The sequence below is a fragment of the Ranitomeya imitator genome, chromosome 6, assembly GCF_032444005.1.
Source record: "Ranitomeya imitator isolate aRanImi1 chromosome 6, aRanImi1.pri, whole genome shotgun sequence".
In the NCBI taxonomy this organism is placed as follows: domain Eukaryota; kingdom Metazoa; phylum Chordata; class Amphibia; order Anura; family Dendrobatidae; genus Ranitomeya; species Ranitomeya imitator.
This window is the reverse complement of record NC_091287.1, coordinates 67529033-67551362: the sequence shown is the minus strand read 5'-3', so window position 1 is coordinate 67551362 and position 22330 is coordinate 67529033.

The following is a 22330-nucleotide window of genomic DNA, read 5'->3' as shown; positions in this document are numbered from 1 at the left end:
TTCTTCATGCAGCCATAAGTGCAATGATAATGGATATTTGTCAATGGGTAAATATTTGTCAAAGTACTGTACTATATTTTGCTACATTACTTACTTTTCTTTATATGATTATAATTTTTTCCTGAATGTTAGATAATTCAGCCAAAACTGCAACTGTAAGATGGGCAAGTGGTGATGAACAGGTACATGGTACTGGTTTTGGAAAGAACAATAATGATGAGTGAGCTGATTCTATTTGGTATTTGATTGGTAAATGGAGCTTTGTGCTCAGATCTTGCAGATAATTAGATTAATTCACATGTATTGCTGTTTTGTTGAGTCTTTGGAGGTAGAATACAATGGAAGACTCAGTTCACCCATTTTTCTCGTAAATTTGCTTAAAGTGAAGTACAAACAATGTGGATAAATTTACCAATGCATCTCAATAGACAGCTAATTAGTAACCAGCAAAAAAAAGATAAAAATGTTCCTCACCTGAATTATCAGTCATATAATAAGATGTTATTGTGCATTATGTAGTTTAGCTAAAAGGGGAAGATATAGATTGCTCTACAATAATAGTCTTCAACAAACAGCTGCCTTTAAATGATCATCTGAGTTTTTCTATATACAGATACATACTATATACAGCCAGCAGCAACCACAAGGAATACAGGGCTGACTTGATTTTCCTCTGCGTCTTCTAGATTCCTTGCACCCCCCCCCCCCAATGCTCCATAATATGCAGAAATCTTTCTTACATTGTTTCCTATATAATAAAATTCAGCATGATGTAAAAGAACACAATAGATATCCCTGGGTTTAAATGTTGAAAAGTTATTGTCTAAGCTCATACAATGGTATCTTCCAGTCTAGAAGCAGAAAGTCTCTAAATGCTGTTAAAACAGTAAGTCAGTGGAGAGCCTGACATCACCCGACTCTAGACACTTTTCTTAAAAGGCAAGAGAGCAGAGATCACTTAAGTAGAGAGGATTTTTTACTTGTTTTAATTATATCATTTAAGTTCATGAAGCTTTCCTAGAGGTGATAGATCCTCTTTAGGATGTTAACGATTGCACATCGTCGAGAGTCTGAAACTCCCAAACATAAATATGAATGTAGCCAAATTTTCGAACATAAAAGGTGCAAAAGTTGTTTTGGACCTATGCATATAGTCATTGCAGGAAAGGTTTCTTTTAAAAATATCACATCTTAAAAAGCCTTGTATTTGTGACCTGATTGATTGATATATTTTCTTAAAATATACCATATTAGTAAATTAAGTAGTTGGCATATATGAGACATCGTGGCTGTACAAGCTTTTATCTTCTTTAGTCAAGTCTTCAGCTTTGCCACCATTTATTGAAAAAATACTCACAATTCTCAAATTGCTCCATCATTTCAGTCTATTTTATTCCTGAGGTACCAAGCCCCAACTTTTCTATTTTACTGAAGCAGCAATACAGAAGAAGCCAAATTAGACCTAAGGGTCCCAAATGTCAACTGATAATAAAACATGACAAAGATCTATCTACTACTAAGTGAATCATTCAGTTGGATTCGACCAAGGTTAATAACAGTTCCTGAGGTCATTTGCTAAACTTTTCAACACGAGAAGATAAAATATCTAAGAAAAGCCAGAGAAGAATGTACCTGGAGACACTCAGTACTACAGACATAACTGGAATTCAATAGTGTAGCAGTAGACAATGAAATGATAGGAAGTGGATTGGGCAGCTATAGCTAACAGCAATTGAATTTATTGAAGAATAGGAATGATTCCTAGAGATGGAAAAAGGAAAAGTCATCAAAAAATGGGTAAGGACTTCAAAAAATAAGATAAATTCAAAGTAAAAAAAAGACAATGGAGGCAGAAAACAAAGCTACTATTGGATCTCCGATCAAGCATCTCCATGTACATACTGCATATCCTTTACCTCATGGTTTCCAGCACTTCACCAGCCTCATGTTTTGATTTCTTTGTCACTTTCTTTAAAATTTTGGCACTTTTGTTATACTACATTTTGTCACAGTTGAAGAGAACCTGTCATTAGATTCCTGCTGCCCGAACCAGCGCTCTCAACACCGAATCCAATTCTATTTGACTCCACCTCTAGATGTATGCTGCATTGTAGAACACATGCCCACATCTCCGGATTCCCTCATCATGACTAATGGACCTATCATCCTCTTTCATTGCAAACTTTGTGCAGTTAAACCAGTCAGTCTACTTCCAGTATATATCCTGAAGCACAGTCAGCGTGTATGCACATTTCACTATAACAAGATCCTTTCTTGTGATACCATTGCTATAGTGTTATATAGTGTATATTGCTAGCAGCATGGTCAATACAGTGAAGTCAACGCAAGTTGCTTATACAGTACATTTGTTAATACTTTCTAGGTGCTATGATACAATCTCATCACCAGCTTCCACCAGCGTAAGTGCTGATTTCACTCAAATACACTTGCATCAAATATCCTCTATCGGTAGTGCAAAACATTGGTGGAACAAGCACTCACAAACCTACTGTTCAAGGAGGGGATGGTTGAATAGTACTATCAAAGCACACAGATGAAGCTTGACTAGGACACCAGTGAGACAGATACATGATGTGCAAAATCTACAAGAAACAAAATGAGCAAAAACCCTGCTGTAACTACTGTAAATAAGTAAAAAACAGCAAAGGTGCATTTAAATAACACGTATTTCTTAATAATAGTGTATTTGATTAAAAATAGCATAAAGCCAGTAGTGTAGCTACCGGTGGGGCTACCGGTGGCTCAGAGGGGGCCCATCCGGAGCTACGCTACTGTATAGCACGCCGATAGTTACATTTTGTGGCTGAGCAGGGAGAATCGATCTCCCTGCTCTGCCACCCGGCCGCTATGGGCCCCTGAGCAGGTGGGGGGCCCCACCGGGGGCCCCCTCCCTTCATTGCATTGTCAGCTGTATTGGCTACATGCCGCTACAGCTGACCGCATTGGTGGGTGAAGGAGCATTACGCTCCTTCTCCCATCATCCCCCTGTCAGTAACAGCACCTGACACTGACAGCGGGCACGATGACGGTACTGCCTGGTGCCCAAGGTCCGGAGATAAGCGGGAGCAGTGCATGAACCAGGAAAAAGAGAGGTGAGTATTTTTTTTTATGGGTGCAGCCTTTTTACAGGGTATGCCTATGGGGGTGCTGCCTTATTACAGGGTCTGCCTATGGGGGTGCTGCCTTATTGCAGGGTCTGCCTATGGGGGTGCCGCCTTATTACAGGGTCTGCCTATGGGGGTGCTGCCTTATTACTGGGTCTGCCCATGGGAGTGCTGCCTTATTACGGAGTCTGCCGCCTTATTACAGGGTCTGACTATGGGGGTGCTGCCTTATCACAGGGTCTGACTATGGGGGCTGCCTTATCACAATCGTCATCAGAAAGAACATCAGCGGTAAGTCATTATCTGTAACTGTGCTGTGATCTGTTATATGTTCTGTAGGACTGATATCTACCACTGACCATATGGCGGTAATATTAATGTTGGTCTTTACATAGAGATTATCTTCAATAAAAGCGCTCTCTTCTGCTCTTCTGCTGAGGTTCTTCTCCACTATTAGGGTGCACCACCGAGTTGTAATCAGGGTTACCTGGTTAGGGGTCCACTCAGAAGTTTCACCCCCCTGAACCAAAACCCTAGCTACGCCTCTGCATAAAGCCATCCCACCGTCGACAAGGTAACCATGCTCAGGACGGTCCTATGCTGTCTAATATTAAAAACCTTACCATGTGTCAGAGTTGACATCAGTTTGTGAATAAGGGCAGGCAAAAGGCCCAAAAAACAGTACTACTAAGAACTCCATGTTATTTAAATGCACTTTTACTTTTTTTTAATTTAGTTACAGCAGGGTTTTTGCTCATTTTGTTTCTTGTGGGTTTTGCATGCTTTATGGACAATGTGAACATGTGTTTATGTGCTGCATGTATACCAACTTAAACCAAGCTCTAGCATCTGGCTTATAGCCTATTAGTAACACATGCCTTTGGATCAGATATGCTGCCAACATTACATAAGTGCTGTCCAGAAGGACAGAGACTCCAGTTTACACAGCCAACACAAAAGACCCTAGCTGCATCCTGCATAAATGTTGAAAAATATGCAATAAAAAGTGGAATTATAGTTCAAAACAGTTGTCAGCTGCACCATATTACTGAGTAGTCAGTGGCACTGCTACAGGCACCTCTTCTATCTATCTCTCCCCCTATCAATTGAATCTCTTGATATCTGCACCTCAAAAACATTTCTAGATTTCAACCTTTTCTTACTTTCGACTCTGCAAAAACTCTTACTGTTTTTCTTATTCATTCTCACCTGGACTATTATAACTCTCTACTAATCGGCCTCCCTCTTACCAAACTCTCCCCGCTCCAATCTGTCCTGAATGCTGCAGCCAGGATCATTTTCCTCACCAAACGTTATACCGATGCCCCTACCTTGTGCCAGTCATTACACTGATTACCCATCCACTCCAGAATCCAGTACAAACTTATTACCCTTATCCACAAAGCACTCCATGGCTCAGCACCACCCTACATCTCCTCTCTAGTCTCAGTCTACCACCCTACCCATGCTCTCCGTTCTGCTAATGACCTGAGGTTAGCATCCTCAATAATCAGAACCTCCCACTCTCGTCTACAAGACTTTTCACGTGCTGCGCCAATTCTTTGGAATGTACTACCCAGGTAAATTCGATTAATCCCCAATCTCCACAGTTTTAAGCGTGCCCTAAAAATGCATTTGTTCAGACTGGCCTACCACCTCAACGCATTAACCTAACTATCCCTGTGTGGCCCATTCAAAAAACTTAAACCATAATCAGGTTCCTCGCATCATGTTCTCATACACTTTATGCATTTTATAGTCCTTTGTGTCTGTACTGTTACATACTTTGGCTGTTAACTGGTTCATACAGCTTTACATGAACATGCGATCCTTACACTATGGCTAGTCTGAGCAACAAAAGTAATTGTTACCATCCACCTCTCGTGCCTCCCCTTTTTCCTCATAGTTTGCAACCTTGCATGTTTATTGTTATGCTGTAATGTCTATTGTCTGTACAAGTCCCCTCTATAATGTAAAGTTCTGCAGAATATGTTGGTGCTATATAAATAAAAAAATATTATTATAAATTATTATAATCTCTGTGTAATACCCAGGCTACTATACTCATCTCCTTCAGTGTTGCAGTTGTACAACATATTAGTCTCCATTGCATTTGTCCAATGTTTTAGGGTTTTCTCTCCCTATCTCTATTGCTGAGCTGTTTGCTCTGATGACCTCTCTCTTTTCTAATGCATGGCGGCTGCATTCCTTACCTAGATTATTACACAAGTTTAAATAGTCATTATTGATTGGCTGTGTAATATCTTGTAATGTAATAGTTACAAAATATTTTAGGGAAGATCAGGTGATTGTGGCTAATGCAGATTTTTTTAATGTGTAAAAAGTCACTCACAAGTCTTTTTTTTTTGTAATTTTTTTGCAAATCAAACAGCAAATTGTTCAACTTCTCGGAGGCCTGCAAATTTCATAAAATTCAACTCAAACTCCTAGTCGCAAAAAATTGATTTGATCATATCTGCCAAATATCAAGCACATATTCTGATCTCAGAATAACTAAGAAGAGAAAAAACATAAAACTAGAAATCAAATCTAACCACATGACATGGCCTACAAGAAACAAAAACTAATATTTCACTTGGGCCCAATGGTGTTTATCCTGCACTAATCTTCTTAAGCGTGATCACCTTCTGTGCAACGTTATCTAGATAGCTTGTCATTTGTCAAGTAAAATTTGGCTACATCTATACTCTTCAATACTGCAGAATGCCAACTATTACTTTATTTATTTATCAGTCTCTTACTGTGCGCACAGATAACCGTAAGCACACTACTAGTGCCCAAGTTGGCTACAAACTTTGCATGAACTGATGGTGCTGAGCACTGTAGTAAAGCTATAATTAATTACTGCAGTCTATTCCTAAATGATTGCATAAGTAGACAGAACTTTGAAGCTAAAAATACTAAAAAACTTCATATATTTCAGAGAATTTTTAATTCTACTGAACAGTCAATGCTCACCTCTGTGCAGTAAAACACAATAGTCCTGCTGCCCAACAATACCTACCTACTGCAGTTCCAAATAAGCTTGTCTTCTGATAACCCAACGGCTTTTCTGTTAGGAACCCATAATTTTGTCAGTGCCTAGGCCCATCTGATAATTTTTGGGTGCTCAGGTAGACAAGGTACCAGCGTGTCCTTCCTCACTTATGACTCAAAAAATCCTGATATCAGTGGCACAAGGTTTTAAAGAAAAAATTTAAAATTGTAATACTCTATCAGGAGATTTCTATGCTATATATGACCATGTGTGACCTCGCAGTGCATATGATGTGGAATGCAGGCAGGGAAGGGTTTTGCTAGCATGGCGCAATAGCATATTAAATTTGTGTCCTCGGACACTGGTGTCCTTAACCAAATTCAAGAAAAGGTAATGATGGTCAGGTCTGTAATTGCATTCCTGTGTAAATGAGGGTGGAGATACCAAGTGAAGGCCACTCCCATAGTTGCAGATGTAATCAAATGGAAAAATTCCAAAAATGTTCCAGAAGATTAAAATGAAATAAAATAAATAATGTATTTAAAAAACACAATGTGTTTTGGCTGTATCCAGCCCACCTCAGTTGTCACGTGTGTTACAGGTGTTTATTCCTGCACAACTGCATTCTTCCACCCAAATTTTATTTTTGGAAAAGTATTTTAATTTTCTTCTATTATTAATTTCAAGACATTGTGTGGCTGATATTTTATAATTATCTCAGTTTAATATAAAAACATCAGGCTGCTGCTTAAACCAGATAAAGTTCAAACCGGTTTATCCAAATAAGAGCAGCAAATACTGTACAATATATATAGAGAGAGAATTAGTGAGCTATTGTATGGATATGCTACGTATTCCTTCATTATGTCATATTAAAATATTCTACATTTTCTAGATTTGTCACTATTGTCTTTCTATGGATAGAATAGTGTCGGGATCTTTTACAGTTTCCATGTTGGAAGCTGTGATGAATTAATCACCTGAAGCTGACTCATTGGGATGAAAATAGAATTCAGAAGTAAAAAAATTTAAAGCTAGGGAATTATCTATAGAAATAAAGGTGGCAGACAGGAAGAGACGCTGGTTGGAGGCAAAAAATAAAGTATGGATAATTAAAAGCTAAATGTATCGGTGTCATGTTTTGTAGTCAATGCACAATAGAGTAAGTTTTAAAGGAGCGCATTTACCTTTAACCCCTTAAGCGCCGAGGGTGGTTTGCACGTTAATGACCGGGCCAATTTTTACAATTCTGACCACTGTCAATTTATGAGGTTATAACTCTGGAACGCTTCAACGGATCCCGGTGATTCTGACAAAGTTTTCTCGAGACATATTGTACATCATGATAGTGGTAAAATTTATTTGACATTACTTGTGTTTATTTGTGAAAAAAATGGAAATTTGGCGAAAATTTCGCAATTTTACAAATTTGAATTTTTATGCTTTTAAATCACAGAGATATGTCACACAAAATACTTAATAAGAAACATTTTCCACATGTCTACTTTACATCAGCACAGTTTTGGAAGCAACATTTTTTTTTTGTTAGGGAGTTATAAGGATTAAAAGTTGACCAGCAATTTCTCATTTTTATAACACCATTTTTTTTTAGGGACCACATCACATTTGAAGTCATTTTGAGGGATCTATATGATAGAAAATAACAAAGTGTGACATCATTCTAAAAACTGCACCCCTCAAGGTGCTCAAAACCACATTCAAGAAGTTTATTAACCCTTCAGGTGTTCCACAGGAATTTTTGGAATGTTTAAAAAAAATGAACATTTAATTTTTTGTTTCGCACAAAATTTACTTCAGCTCCAATTTGTTTTATTTATCCAAGGGTAAAAGGAGAAAATGGACCCCAAAAGTTGTTATACACTTACTCCTGAGCACCCCGATACCCCATATGTGGGGGTAAACCACTGTTTGGGTGCATGGCAGAGCTCGTAAGGGATGGAGCGCCATTTGACTTTTCAATGCAAAATTGGCTGGAATTGAGATGGGACGCCATGTTACGATTGGAGAGCCACTAATGTGCCTAAACATTGAAACCCCCCACAAGTGACAACATTTTGAAAAGTAGACCTCCTAAGGAACTTATCTAGATGTGTGGTGAGCACTTTGACCTAACAAATGCTTCACAGAAGTTTATAATGTAGAGCAGTAAAAATAAAACATAATATTTATGTAGGTTACCAGAAGAAATTGTACCCCAGACATTGTTGTGCAATTTGTCCTGAGTACACTGATACCCCATATGTTGGGTAAACCACTGTTTGGGTGCATGGCAAAGCTCGGAAGGGAAGGAGCGCCGTTTGACTTTTCAATGCAAAATTGGCTGGAATTGAGATGGGACGCCATGTTGCCTTGGGGAGCCCCTGATGTGCCTAAACATTGAAACCCCCCTCAAGTGACACCATTTTGGAAAGTAGACCTACTAAGGAACTTATCTAGATGTGTTGTGATAACTTTGAACCCACAAGTATTTCACTACAGTTTATAACGCAGAGCCGTGAAAATAAAAAATCACTTTTTCCCCACAAAAATTTTTTTTAGCCCCCCAAATTTTTATTTTCCCAAGGGTAACAAGAAAAATTGGACCCCGGAATTTGTTGTCCAATTTGTCCTGAGTACGCTGATACCCCATATGTTGGGGTATACCCCTGTTTGGGCGCACGGGAGAGCTCAGAAGGGAAGGAGCACTGTTTTACCTTTTCAACGCAGAATTGGCTGGAATTGAGATCGGACGCCATGCCGCGTTTGGAGGGCATTGATGTGCCTAAACAGTGGAAACCCCCAATTCTAACTGAAACCCTAACCCAAACACACCCCTAATCCCAACCACACCCATAACCCCAACCCTAACCACACCCCTAACTCCAACACACCCCTAACCCTAATTCCAATCGTAAATGTTATCCAAATCCTAACCCTAACCCTAGCCCCAACCCTAACCCTAGCCCCAACCCTAACCCTAGCTCTAACCCTAACCCTAGCCCTAACCCTAACCCTAGACCCAACCCTAACCCTAACCCTAGCCCCAACCCTAGCCCTAACCCTGGCCCTAACCCTAGCCCTAACCCTAATGGAAAAATGAAAATAAATGCATTTTTTATTTTTCCCTAACTAAAGGGGTCATGAAGGAGGTTTGATTTACTTTTATAGTGGGTTTTTTAGCAGATTTTTATGATTGGCAGCTGTCACACACTAAAAGTTGCTTTTTATTGCAAAAATATTTTTTTGCATTACCACATTTTGAGAGCTATAATTTTTCCATATTTTGGTCCATAGAGTCATGTGAGGTCTTGTTTTTTGCGAGACGAGTTGACATTTTTATTGGTAACATTTTCGGGCACATGACAATTTTTGATGGCTTTTTATTCTGATTTTTGTGAGGCAGTATGACCAAAAACCAGCTATACATGAATTTTATTTTGGGGGAGCGTTTATACCGTTCCGCTTTTGGTAAAATGGATAAAGCAGTTTTATTCTTCGGGATAGTAAGATTACAGCAATACTTAATTTATATCATTTTTTTATGTTTTGACCCTTTTAAACAATAAAAACTATTTTATAGAAAAAAGAATTATTTTTGCATCGCTTTATTCTGAAATATGTGTGCCTTTCATTGTTTTTTTTTATTTAGATAAAGGAATGTATTTATGGGAACAATATATATATATTTTTTTTCTTTATTTAGGAATTTTTTTTTTTTACACATCTAAATATTTCTTTTTTACTTGATAACATTACCCCAGGGGGGGCATCATGTTATAAGGTCAGATCGCTGAGCACTGTGTCAGATCAGCGATCTGACATGCAGGGCTGCAGACTTACCAGCGCTTTCTCTGAGCAGGCGCTGGTAAGCCACCTCCCTGCAGATCCCGGATGTAGCCCCGCGGCCATTTGGAATCTGAGGCCTGCAGGGAGGAGACGCTCGGTACAAGGTGAGCACATTGACTTGTACCGAGGGTCTCAGGGATGCCCGCAGGGAGCCCCCTCCCTGCGCGATGCTTCCCTATTCCGCTGGAACACTGCAATCATGTTTGATCGCAATGTGCCAAGGGTTAATGTGCCGGGAGCGGTCCGTGACATAGTGCCAGATGCCAGCTGCGATAGTCAGCTGACACCCGGCCGCGATCGGCTGCGTTCCCCTGTGAGCGCGGCCGATAGCTATGACGTACTTTCCCATCCCTGAGAATTAAGTCCCAGGTCACCTTGATGGGATAGTACGTCATATGGGATTAAGGGGTTAATGAGTAATGGCAGTGATATGAAAGGACGATTGTAACAATTTTAACCTACACTTTAAAGGACATAGAGTTTAAACTAATACAATTAAGATGGTCTTACATGGTAATAGCTTGCAGCAATCAATATATCTACCCACTGTAGTCATCCATTGTACAACATAGAATAGGTCATCAATCATACAACTGGTTGTATGCATGTAGAAGGTTAAAGAAGTTGTCCTCTACTGTATTTCCCTTTCTCTTAACCCAACGAAAGAAGCAAGTGCGTAAATTGCATAAATCATGTGTGTTACTGCTGCACAGGTGGGAACTTCTTTGCCCACACCCATTTAGGGTGGGCCTTCTTCACATGGGGGAGCAACCCCCTGCCTTTTGGTGCCAAATCTTCTTCATTGCTTCCCCTCACTGCTTCCCTTGCATTTTATTTGGTACCCGAATGGTGTACCTGTACGTTAACATATTAATGTTTTGCTGTTATATAATGCTATGTACCACTTATACCTGAATGTTATCTCCTTGTGTTTTACACTGTTAAATCAGCTGTGTATGCCATGTATAAGTGTTGTGCTGTGTTTGTTATGCACATACTAGAGGCAGGGACAGAAGTGGTTAAAGAAGGGGGCTAGACTTGCAGCCTCAAGGGAGAAGCAAACTCCAGCTTCCTGATCAGATCCCAGGCATAGCTGCCTGAGGCAGGAAATGTGACCCCGTCTGGGACAGAAGGGACCCCCGTCTGGGGGATTTGTGTGGCCCTGTCTGGGACGGAACTGACCCCTGGCTGGGGAGGACATAGGCTGCCAGGACTATTGAGCACAAGGACTGGATTTGTGCCCCACCATAGACTTTAGCTACGGAGAGCTTACTGAGAGTCATGGACTTTGCTGCTGCAGTCGTTGCTGTGTCTAGGGACAGAATAGGAAGCATTCATCTCTTGTTCATTTCTACACCTTTATTATTAAAATACAAGTTGTCACTGTTGGGCCCTATACAGTGTGAAGCGTGGTTCATCCGGAGGTCGTCGTCCCAATGTGGAGAACAGCTGCATGACTGAGGTAACCTACTCAGATAAATAAAAAAAGCGCCTCAGAACATAGTGAAGATTAAATCTTACATTTTATTCTACCTCCTGTGGTGATGTTTCAGTCCAGAGACCTTTTTCAAGCTTGAAAAAGATCTCTGGATGGAAACGTCGCCACAGGAGGCAGAATAAAATGTAAGATTTAATCTTCACTACATCTTGAGGCACTGTTTTTTTATTTATCTGTATTTGGAACATGCTCTGGGATGGACTCCCTGGTTTTAACGTGCACCTCTTGGTCTTTAAATACGTGGACATTTAAGGGTGTGGTTTAACAACTTTTTTTGTTTGGACATTTGAGGTAACCTACTGTGACCCAGGGCTGGGATTAGAACTGACATTTTATGTGCGAGGGGTCGGGATGTGGACTGACTCTGTCTTAGTAGACTCGCCCGCGACTAGCACCCCATGCCACCTTGTTACATTACTATGCAAGTCTTCTAAAATCTTGATCACCTTGTCTACATATGATGGTCTCATGGCTGCCTGGCCAAGACCATCTGACAGGCCCCTCCAAAGTCAACAAGGATTTGACTTTTCCTTTGTGTGTTTTGGAACAACACAAGAAAACTTTCTGTACTTACAGTTAGGGCCAGAAATATTTGGACAGTGACACAAGTTTTGTTATTTTAGCTGTTTATAAAAACATGTTCAGAAATACAATTATATATATAATATGGGCTGAAAGTGCACACTCCCAGCTGCAATATGATAGTTTCCACATCCAAATCGGAGAAAGGGTTTAGGAATCATAGCTCTGTAATGCACAGCATCCTCTTTTCCAAGGGACCAAAAGTAATTGGACAATGGACTCTAAGGGCTGCAATTAACTCTGAAGGCGTCTCCCTCGTTAACCTGTAATCAATGAAGTAGTTAAAAGGTCAGGGGTGGATTCCAGGTGTGTGGTTTTGCATTTGGAAGCAGTTGCTGTGAGCAGACAACATGCGTTCAAAGGAACTCTCAATTGAGGTGAAGCAGAACATCCTGAGGCTGAAAAAAAAGAAAAAATCCATCAGAGAGCTAGCAGACATGCTTGGAGTAGCAAAATCAACAGTTGGGTACATTCTGAGAAAAAAGGAATTGACTGGTGAGCTTGGGAACTCAAAAAGGCCTGGGCGTCCACGGATGACAACAGTGGTGGATGATCGCCGCATACTTAATTTGGTGAAGAAGAACCCGTTCACAACATCAACTGAAGTCCAGAACACTCTCAGTGAAGTAGGTGTATCTGTCTCTAAGTCAACAGTAAAGAGAAAACTCCATGACAGTAAATACAAAGGGTTCACATCTAGATGCAAACCATTCATCAATAACAAAAATAGACAGGCCAGAGTTAAATTTGCAGAAAAACACCTCAAGAAGCCAGCTCAGTTCTGGAAAAGTATTCTATGGACAGATGAGACAAAGATCAACCTGTACCAGAATGATGGGAAGAAAAAAGTTTGGAGAAGAAAGGGAACGGCACATGATCCAAGGCACACCACATCCTCTGTAAAACATGGTGGAGGCAACTTGATGGCATGGGCATGCATGGCTTTCAATGGCACTGGGTCACTTGTGTTTATTGATGACATAAGAGCAGACAAGAGTAGCCGGATGAATTCTGAAGTGTACCGGGATATACTTTCAGCCCAGATTCAGCCAAATGCTGCAAAGTTGATTGGACGGCGCTTCATAGTACAGATAGACAATGACCCCAAGCATACATCCAAAGCTACCCAGGAGTTCATGAGTGCCAAAAAGTGGAACATTCTGCAATGGCCAAGTCAATCTCCAGATCTAAACCCAATTGAGCGTGCATTTCACTTGCTCAAATCCAGACTTAAGACGGAAAGACCCACAAACAAGCAAGACCTGAAGGCTGCGGCTGTAAAGGCCTGGCAAAGCATTAAGAAGGAGGAAACCCAGCGTTTGGTGATGTCCATGGGTTCCAGACTTAAGGCAGTGATTGCCTCCAAAGGATTTGCAACAAAATATTGAAAATAAAAATATTTTGTTTGGGTTATGTTTATTTGTCCAATTACTTTTGACCTCCTAAAATGTGGAGTGTTTGTAAAGAAATGTGTACAATTCCTACATTTTCTATCAGATATTTTTGTTCAACCCTTCAAATTAAACGTTACAATCTGCACTTGAATTCTGTTGTAGAGGTTTCATTTCAAATCCAATGTGGTGGCATGCAGAGCCCAACTCGCGAAAATTGTGTCACTGTCCAAATATTTCTGGCCCTAACTGTATGGGTCATTTGTTTTCCATGACAACTAAAGCTCCTTGTCGCTACTCACATATTGCCATTCATGAGTACATGTGCTGTATCCATGCAGGACGGGTTTCTTTGGTACTTTGTTCATTTCTGTTATAGACTGGCCTGCCATATTTTTCATGCAGTCTCAATTTTTCTATTCATTTACTTTTTATCTACTCTTTTAGGTCTATATAACACTGCATATGATATATATATATATATATATATATATATATATATATATATATATACATTAAATATGATGTGTGTGGTTTTATACATTATATTATATCGGATATTAACCAATAAGTAGGTGCTATTATATGCTTATGTCACTGCATGTATTATTGACATATTTTGGGGGTTCAATTTCTTACTTGGGAACTTTATTTTGTACCTGGATCTAGTATTTTGGGCTGAAGACGTGGTTTATCTTATCCATTTGGTAAGTCTTTGTACATACCTTTTGGTGTTTTTAATTGCTTTTAATTTGCTGTGTTACAGTTGTTTGCTATTTTTGTAATAAGGTTTTATTTTTTAATATGTTGTTCTCATTTTGTATAAACTTTTCCTTTTTTATTCAATTTTTGGATGCCTTGCTAGCACTACAATTATTTTTCAGGTGGTGCCCACTAGGGTTGAGCGAAATGGGTCGGCCATAGGGTTGAGCGAAACGGGTCGAACATTTTCAAAAGTCGCCGACTTTTGGCTAAGTCGGGGTTTCATGAAACCCGATCCGACCCCTGTGCGGGGTCGGCCATGCGGTACGCGACTTTCGCGCCAAAGTCGCGTTTCAATGACGCGAAAAGCGCCATTTCTCAGCCAATGAAGGTAAACGCAGAGTGTGGGCAGCGTGATGACATAGGTCCTGGTCCCCACCATCTTAGAGAAGGGCATTGCAGTGATTGGCTTGCTGTCTGCGACGTCACAGGGGCTATAAAGAGGCATTCCCGCCGACCGCCATCTTACTGCTGCTGATCTGAGCTTAGGGAGAGGTTGCTGCCGCTTTGTCAGAAGCAGGGATAGCGTTAGGCAGGGTCCATTAACCACAAAACCGCTTGTGCTGCAGCGATTTGCACTGTCCAACACCACCCTCGGTGTGCAGGGACAGTGGAAGTTTTTTTTTTTTTTTCCCCTCAGCGCTGTAGCTCATTGGGCTGCCCTAGAAGGCTCCCTGATAGCTGCATTGCTGTGTGTACGCCGCTGTGCAAACCAACTGCTTTTTTCAAAGCACAAATCCTCTTGTTCCTTCCTTTCTGCACAGCTATCTTTTTTGTTTGTCCACACTTTTTATTTCATTTGTGCATCAGTCCACTCCTTATTGCTGCCTGCCATACCTGGCTGAGATTACTGCAGGCAGGGAGATAGTAGCTGCCTGCCATACCTGGCTGAGATTACTGCAGGCAGGGTGGGAGATTAAGATTGGCAATTTGGCATTTCTGCTAGAGTGCCATCCCTGTGTGTGCCATCTCTCTCACATAGTGGGCCATAGAAAGCCTTTTCATTTTTCTGTATTTTTTTTTGTGGGGTGTATAAATTCTCCCTGATAAAAATACAGTGGGAGATTAATATTGGCCTTTGGGCTTGTGTGCCAGTCCTGAGTGTGCCATCTCTCTCACAAATAGTGGGCCATAGAAAGCCTATTTTATTTTTTTTGGGGTTTTATAAATTCTCCCTGAAAAAAGGGAGATTAATATTGGCCTCTGGGCTTGTGTGCCAGTTGTGAGCGTGCCATCTCTCTCACAAATAGTGGGCCATAGAAAGCCTATTTAATTTTTTTTTTGGTTTTATAAATTTTCCCTGAAAAAAGGGAGATTAATATTGGCCTCTGGGCTTGTGTGCCAGTTGTGAGCGTGCCATCTGTGCCAGCCCTGAGCGTGCCATCTCTCTCACAAATAGTGGGCCATAGAAAGCCTATTTAATTTTTTTTTTTGGTTTTATAAATTCTCCCTGAAAAAAAGGGAGATTAATATTGGCCTCTGGGGTTGTGTGCCAGTTGTGAGCGTGCCATCTGTGCCAGTCCTGAGCGTGCCATCTCTCTCACAAATAGTGGGCCATAGAAAGCCTATTTAATTTTTTTTTTGGTTTTATAAATTTTCCCTGAAAAAAGGGAGATTAATATTGGCCTCTGGGCTTGTGTGCCAGTTGTGAGCGTGCCATCTGTGCCAGTCCTGAGCGTGCCATCTCTCTCACAAATAGTGGGCCATAGAAAGCCTATTTAATTTTTTTTTTGGTTTTATAAATTTTCCCTGAAAAAAGGGAGATTAATATTGGCCTCTGGGCTTGTGTGCCAGTTGTGAGCGTGCCATCTGTGCCAGCCCTGAGCGTGCCATCTCTCTCACAAATAGTGGGCCATAGAAAGCCTATTTAATTTTTTTTTTTGGTTTTATAAATTCTCCCTGAAAAAAAGGGAGATTAATATTGGCCTCTGGGGTTGTGTGCCAGTTGTGAGCGTGCCATCTGTGCCAGTCCTGAGCGTGCCATCTCTCTCACAAATAGTGGGCCATAGAAAGCCTATTTAATTTTTTTTTTGGTTTTCATAAATTTTCCCTGAAAAAAGGGAGATTAATATTGGCCTCTGGGCTTGTGTGCCAGTTGTGAGCGTGCCATCTGTGCCAGTCCTGAACGTGCCATCTCTCTCACAAATAGTGGGCCATAGAAAGCCTATTTAATTTTTTTTTTGGTTTTATAAATTTTCCCTGAAAAAAGGGAGATTAATATTGGCCTCTGGGCTTGTGTGCCAGTTGTGAGCGTGCCATCTGTGCCAGTCCTGAGCGTGCCATCTCTCTCACAAATAGTGGGCCATAGAAAGCCTATTTAAATATTTTTTTGGTTTTATAAATTCTCCCAGAAAAAAAGGGAGATTAATATTGGCCTCTGGGCTTCTGTGCCAGTCCTGAGCGTGCCATCTGTGCCAGTCCTGAGCGTCCCATCTCTCTCACAAATAGTGGGCCATAGAAAGCCTATTTTTTTTTTTTTTTGGGTTTTAGAAATTCTCCCTGAAAAAAAAAGGGAGATTAATATTGCCCTTTGGGCTTGTGTGCCAGTACTAAGCGTTCCATCTCTCTCTCTCTCTCTCAGTCAGTGGGCCATAGAACGCCTATTTTTGGTTTTATTTGTTTTCTAAATTCTCCCTGAAAAAATCATTTTATTTTATTTGGTTTCTAAATTCTTCCTGATAAAATCATATTTTTTTTATTATTTTTTTTTCTAAAGTCTCCCTGAAAAAAAAAAAAAAAAACAACCAAAAAAAACAGTGGGAGATTAATATTGGCCTTTCTGCTTGTGTGCCAGTCTTGACTCCTGGGTGTGCCATCTGTCTCTCTCTCTCTCTCTCTCTCTCTCCAATTGTGGTCCATAGAAAGCCTATATTTTTTTTCCTTGATTTGGGTTCAAAAATCTACCAGAGAAAATAACTACATCAATCATTGGTAGAAAAATATTGGCCTCTGGGCTTGTGTGCCACTCCTGACTCCTGTGTGCGTCATCTCTCAGTCAGTGGGCCATAGAACGCCTATTTTTGTTTTTATTTGTTTTATAAATTCTCCCTGAAAAAATCATTTTATTTTATTTGGTTTCTAAATTCTTCCTGATAAAATCATATTTTTTTTATTATTTTTTTTTCTAAAGTCTCCCTGAAAAAAAAAAAAAAAAAACAACCAAAAAAAAACAGTGGGAGATTAATATTGGCCTTTCTGCTTGTGTGCCAGTCTTGACTCCTGGGTGTGCCATCTGTCTCTCTCTCTCTCTCTCTCTCTCTCTCCAATTGTGGTCCATAGAAAGCCTATATTTTTTTTCCTTGATTTGGGTTCAAAAATCTACCAGAGAAAATAACTACATCAATCATTGGTAGAAAAATATTGGCCTCTGGGCTTGTGTGCCACTCCTGACTCCTGTGTGCGTCATCTCTCAGTCAGTGGGCCATAGAACGCCTATTTTTGTTTTTATTTGTTTTATAAATTCTCCCTGAAAAAATCATTTTATTTTATTTGGTTTCTAAATTCTTCCTGATAAAATCATATTTTTTTTATTATTTTTTTTCTAAAGTCTCCCTGAAAAAAAAAAAAAAAAAACAACCAAAAAAAACAGTGGGAGATTAATATTGGCCTTTCTGCTTGTGTGCCAGTCTTGACTCCTGGGTGTGCCATCTGTCTCTCTCTCTCTCTCTCTCTCTCTCTCTCCAATTGTGGTCCATAGAAAGCCTATATGTTTTTTCCTTGATTTGGGTTCAAAAATCTACCAGAGAAAATAACTACATCAATCATTGGTAGAAAAATATTGGCCTCTGGGCTTGTGTGCCACTCCTGACTCCTGTGTGCGTCATCTCTCAGTCAGTGGGCCATAGAACGCCTATTTTTGTTTTTATTTGTTTTATAAATTCTCCCTGAAAAAATCATTTTATTTTATTTGGTTTCTAAATTCTTCCTGATAAAATCATATTTTTTTTATTATTTTTTTTTCTAAAGTCTCCCTGAAAAAAAAAAAAAAAAAACAAACCCCAAAAAAAATTGGGAGATTAATATTGGCCTTTCTGCTTGTGTGCCAGTCTTGACTCCTGGGTGTGCCATCTCTCTCTCTCTCTCTCTCTCTCTCTCTCCAATTGTGGTCCATAGAAAGCCTATATTTTTTTTCCTTGATTTGGGTTCAAAAATCTACCAGAGAAAATAACTCCATCAATCATTGGTAGAAAAATATTGGCCTCTGGGCTTGTGTGCCACTCCTGATTCCTGTGTGCGTCATCTCTCACTCAGTGGCCCATAGAAAGCATATAGTTTGTTACATTTGTTTTCTAAATTCTCCCTGCAAAAATCTATTTTTTTTTTTTTTGCGGTTTCTAAAGTGTTCCTGAAAAAAATAAAAATAAAAAAAAAATAATAGTGTGACATTAATATTAACATTTGTGCTTCAGTGACAGTCCTGCGTGTGGGGCATCTCTCTAATTTGCAGCCACCAAAAAAAGAGTGTGTAACATTGGCCCTGATTTTCGCTGTGGTCTCACCAACCTGTAAAGGGGTAGCTAAATCATACTGAAGTTATAGCTCACCGTGTAAGTTGTGTGACTGCAACAAATAACGTTAGTTTGGTTACGTTTTTAAAACAATGAGGAAGTCTAGTGGAAGAGGTCGTGGCCGGGGGCGTTCATTGTCAGCTGGTAATGAGGGTAGTGGTAGTGGTGGAGCATCAGGTGGTCGTGGGGAAAAAAATATTGCACCTAAGTCTGGAGCTGTGGAGCCAGGTTCGTCGTCCGGCTACACAAGGCCTCGAACGCTCCCTTTTCTGGGATTAGGAAAACCGCTTTTAAAGCCGGAGCAGCAAGAGCAAGTTTTGGCTTATCTTGCTGACTCAGCCTCTAGCTCTTTTGCCTCCTCTCGTGAAACTGGTAAAAGTAAAAGCAGCGCGTCGTTAGTGGATGTTCACGGTCAGGGACAAGTCACTTCCTTGTCCTCTTCAGCAAAAACAACAACAGAGAAGAATGCAGCAGGCGACACAACGGGTTACTCCATGGAGCTCTTTACACATACCGTCCCTGGCTTAGAAAGTGAAGCAGTTAACAGTCCATGCCCATTACAAATTGAATCTGACATGGAGTGCACTGACGCACAGCCACAGCCAGACTACTATGCTGGTCCTTTGACTCAGACCACAACATTGCCCTCGCAGGGTGGTGATCAAGAATCAGACCCTGATGAGACTATGTTGCCCCATCACGAACGCTATACCACCGAACGACACGGTGACACAGACGAAGTTGCGCAGGAGGTACAAGAAGAGTTATTAGATGACCCAGTTCTTGACCCCGATTGGCAGCCATTGGGGGAACAGGGTGCAGGCGGCAGCAGTTCTGAAGCAGAGGAGGAGGAGGGGCCGCAGCAGGCATCAACATCGCCACAGGTTCCATCTGCCGGGCCCGTATCTTGCCCAAAACGCGTGGCAAAGCCAAAACCTGGTGGAGGACAGCGTGGCCATCCGGTTAAAGCTCAGTCTGCAATGCCTGAAAAGGTATCCGATGCTAGAAAGAGTGCAGTCTGGCATTTTTTTAAACAACATCCAATTGATCAGCGCAAAGTCATCTGTCAAAAATGTTCTACTTCCTTAAGCAGAGGTCAGAATCTGAAAAGTCTCAATACTAGTTGCATGCATAGACATTTAACCACCATGCATTTGAAAGCTTGGACTAACTACCAAACGTCCCGTAAGGTTGTTGCACCCTCGGCCAATGAAGCTAGTCATCAACGCAACATCCCTTCCGGCAGTGTAGGACCACCATTTAGCGCACCACCTGCTGTATCTGTGCAGGTATCTTTGCCAGGCCAAAGCAGTCAGGGTCAGGGAATCACCAGTTTCGTAGTAGGAAACACTGCATCTAGGGCACCGGCGGCAACAATACCATCTCCCACCGTCTCTCAGTCTGCCATGTCCACCGGCACCCCCGCTAGTTCCACGATCTCCAGCTCTCCAGTCCAGCTCACCCTACATGAGACTATGGTTAGAAAAAGGAAATACTTAGCCTCGCATCCGCGTACACAGGGTTTGAACGCCCACATAGCTAGACTAATCTCGTTAGAGATGATGCCCTACCGGTTAGTTGAAAGCGAAGCTTTCAAAGACCTGATGGACTACGCTGTACCACGCTACGAGCTACCCAGTCGACACTTTTTTTCCAGAAAAGCCATCCCAGCCCTCCACCAGCATGTTAAAGAGCGCATCGTCCATGCACTCAGGCAATCTGTGAGCACAAAGGTGCACCTGACAACAGATGCATGGACCAGTAGGCATGGCCAGGGACGTTACGTGTCCATCACGGCACACTGGGTAAATGTGGTGGATTCAGGGTCCACAGGGGACAGCAAGTTTGGGACAGTTCTGCCTAGCCCACGGTCTAGTAAACAGTTGTCTGTAGCCGTTCGCACCCCCTCCTCCTCCTCCTCGTCCTCCTGCAGAAGCAAGAGCTCGTCCACAGACCGCAGTCGCACAAACACTCCATCCGCACCTGCCACAGTTGCACACCAGGTCTCCCATTATGGGGCAGCTACTGGCATACGTCAGCAGGCTGTATTGGCTATGAAGTGTTTGGGCGACAATAGACACACCGCGGAAGTTCTGTCCGAGTTCTTGCAGCAAGAAACGCAGTCGTGGCTGGGCACTGTAGATCTTGAGGCAGGCAAGGTAGTGAGTGATAACGGAAGGAATTTCATGGCTGCCATCTCCCTTTCCCAACTGAAACACATTCCTTGCCTGGCTCACACCTTAAACCTGGTGGTGCAGTGCTTCCTGAAAAGTTATCCGGGGTTATCCGACCTGCTCCTCAAAGTGCGTGGACTTTGCGCACATATCCGCCGTTCGCCTGTACACTCCAGCCGTATGCAGACCTATCAGCGTTCTTTGAACCTTCCCCAGCATCGCCTAATCATAGACGTTGCAACAAGGTGGAACTCAACACTGCACATGCTTCAGAGACTGTGCGAACAGAGGCGGGCTGTTATGTTTTTGTGGGAGGATACACATACACGGGCAGGCAGTAGGATGGCAGACATGGAGTTGTCAGGTGTGCAGTGGTCGAAGATTCAAGACATGTGTCAAGTCCTTCAGTGTTTTGAGGAATGCACACGGCTGGTTAGTGCAGACAACGCCATAATAAGCATGAGCATCCCCCTAATGCGTCTGCTGATGCAAAGTTTGACGCACATAAAGGATCAGGCATCTGCACCAGAGGAAGAGGAAAGCCTTGATGACAGTCAGCGATTGTCTGGTCAGGGCAGTGTACATGACGAGGTACCGGGCGAAGAGGAGGTGGAGGATGAGGAGGATGATGGGGATGAGTATATTTTTAATGAGGAAGCTTTCCCGGGGGCACGGGAAATTGGTGGCGTGGCAAGGCCGGGTTCTGGTTTTTTGAGGGACACAAGTGACGTAGATTTGCCTGCAACTGCCCCTCAACCAAGCACAACCGCAGATTTGACAACGGGAACTTTGGCCCACATGGCGGATTATGCCTTGCGTATCCTCAAAAGGGACACACGCATTACAAAAATGATGAACGATGACGATTACTGGTTGGCCTGCCTCCTTGATCCTCGCTATAAAGGCAAATTGCAAAATATTATGCCACATGAGAACTTGGAACTAATATTAGCAACAAAACAATCAACTCTTGTTGACCGTTTGCTTCTGGCATTCCCTGCACACAGCGCCCGTGATCGTTCTCACACGAGCTCCAGGGGCCAGCAGACCAGAGGTGTTAGAGGGGCAGAAATCAGAAGTGGCGTTGGCCAGAGGGGTTTTCTGACCAGGTTGTGGAGTGATTTTTCTATGACCGCAGACAGGACAGGTACTGCAGCATCAATTCAAAGTGACAGGAGACAACATTTGTCCAGTATGGTTACAAACTATTTTTCATCCCTTATCGACGTTCTCCCTCAACCGTCATTCCCATTTGATTACTGGGCATCCAAATTAGACACCTGGCCAGAATTGGCAGAATATGCATTGCAGGAGCTTGCTTGCCCGGCAGCTAGTGTCCTATCAGAAAGAGTATTCAGTGCTGCAGGTTCAATACTAACCGAAAAAAGGACTCGTCTGGCTACCCAAAATGTAGATGATCTAACCTTCATTAAAATGAACCACAAC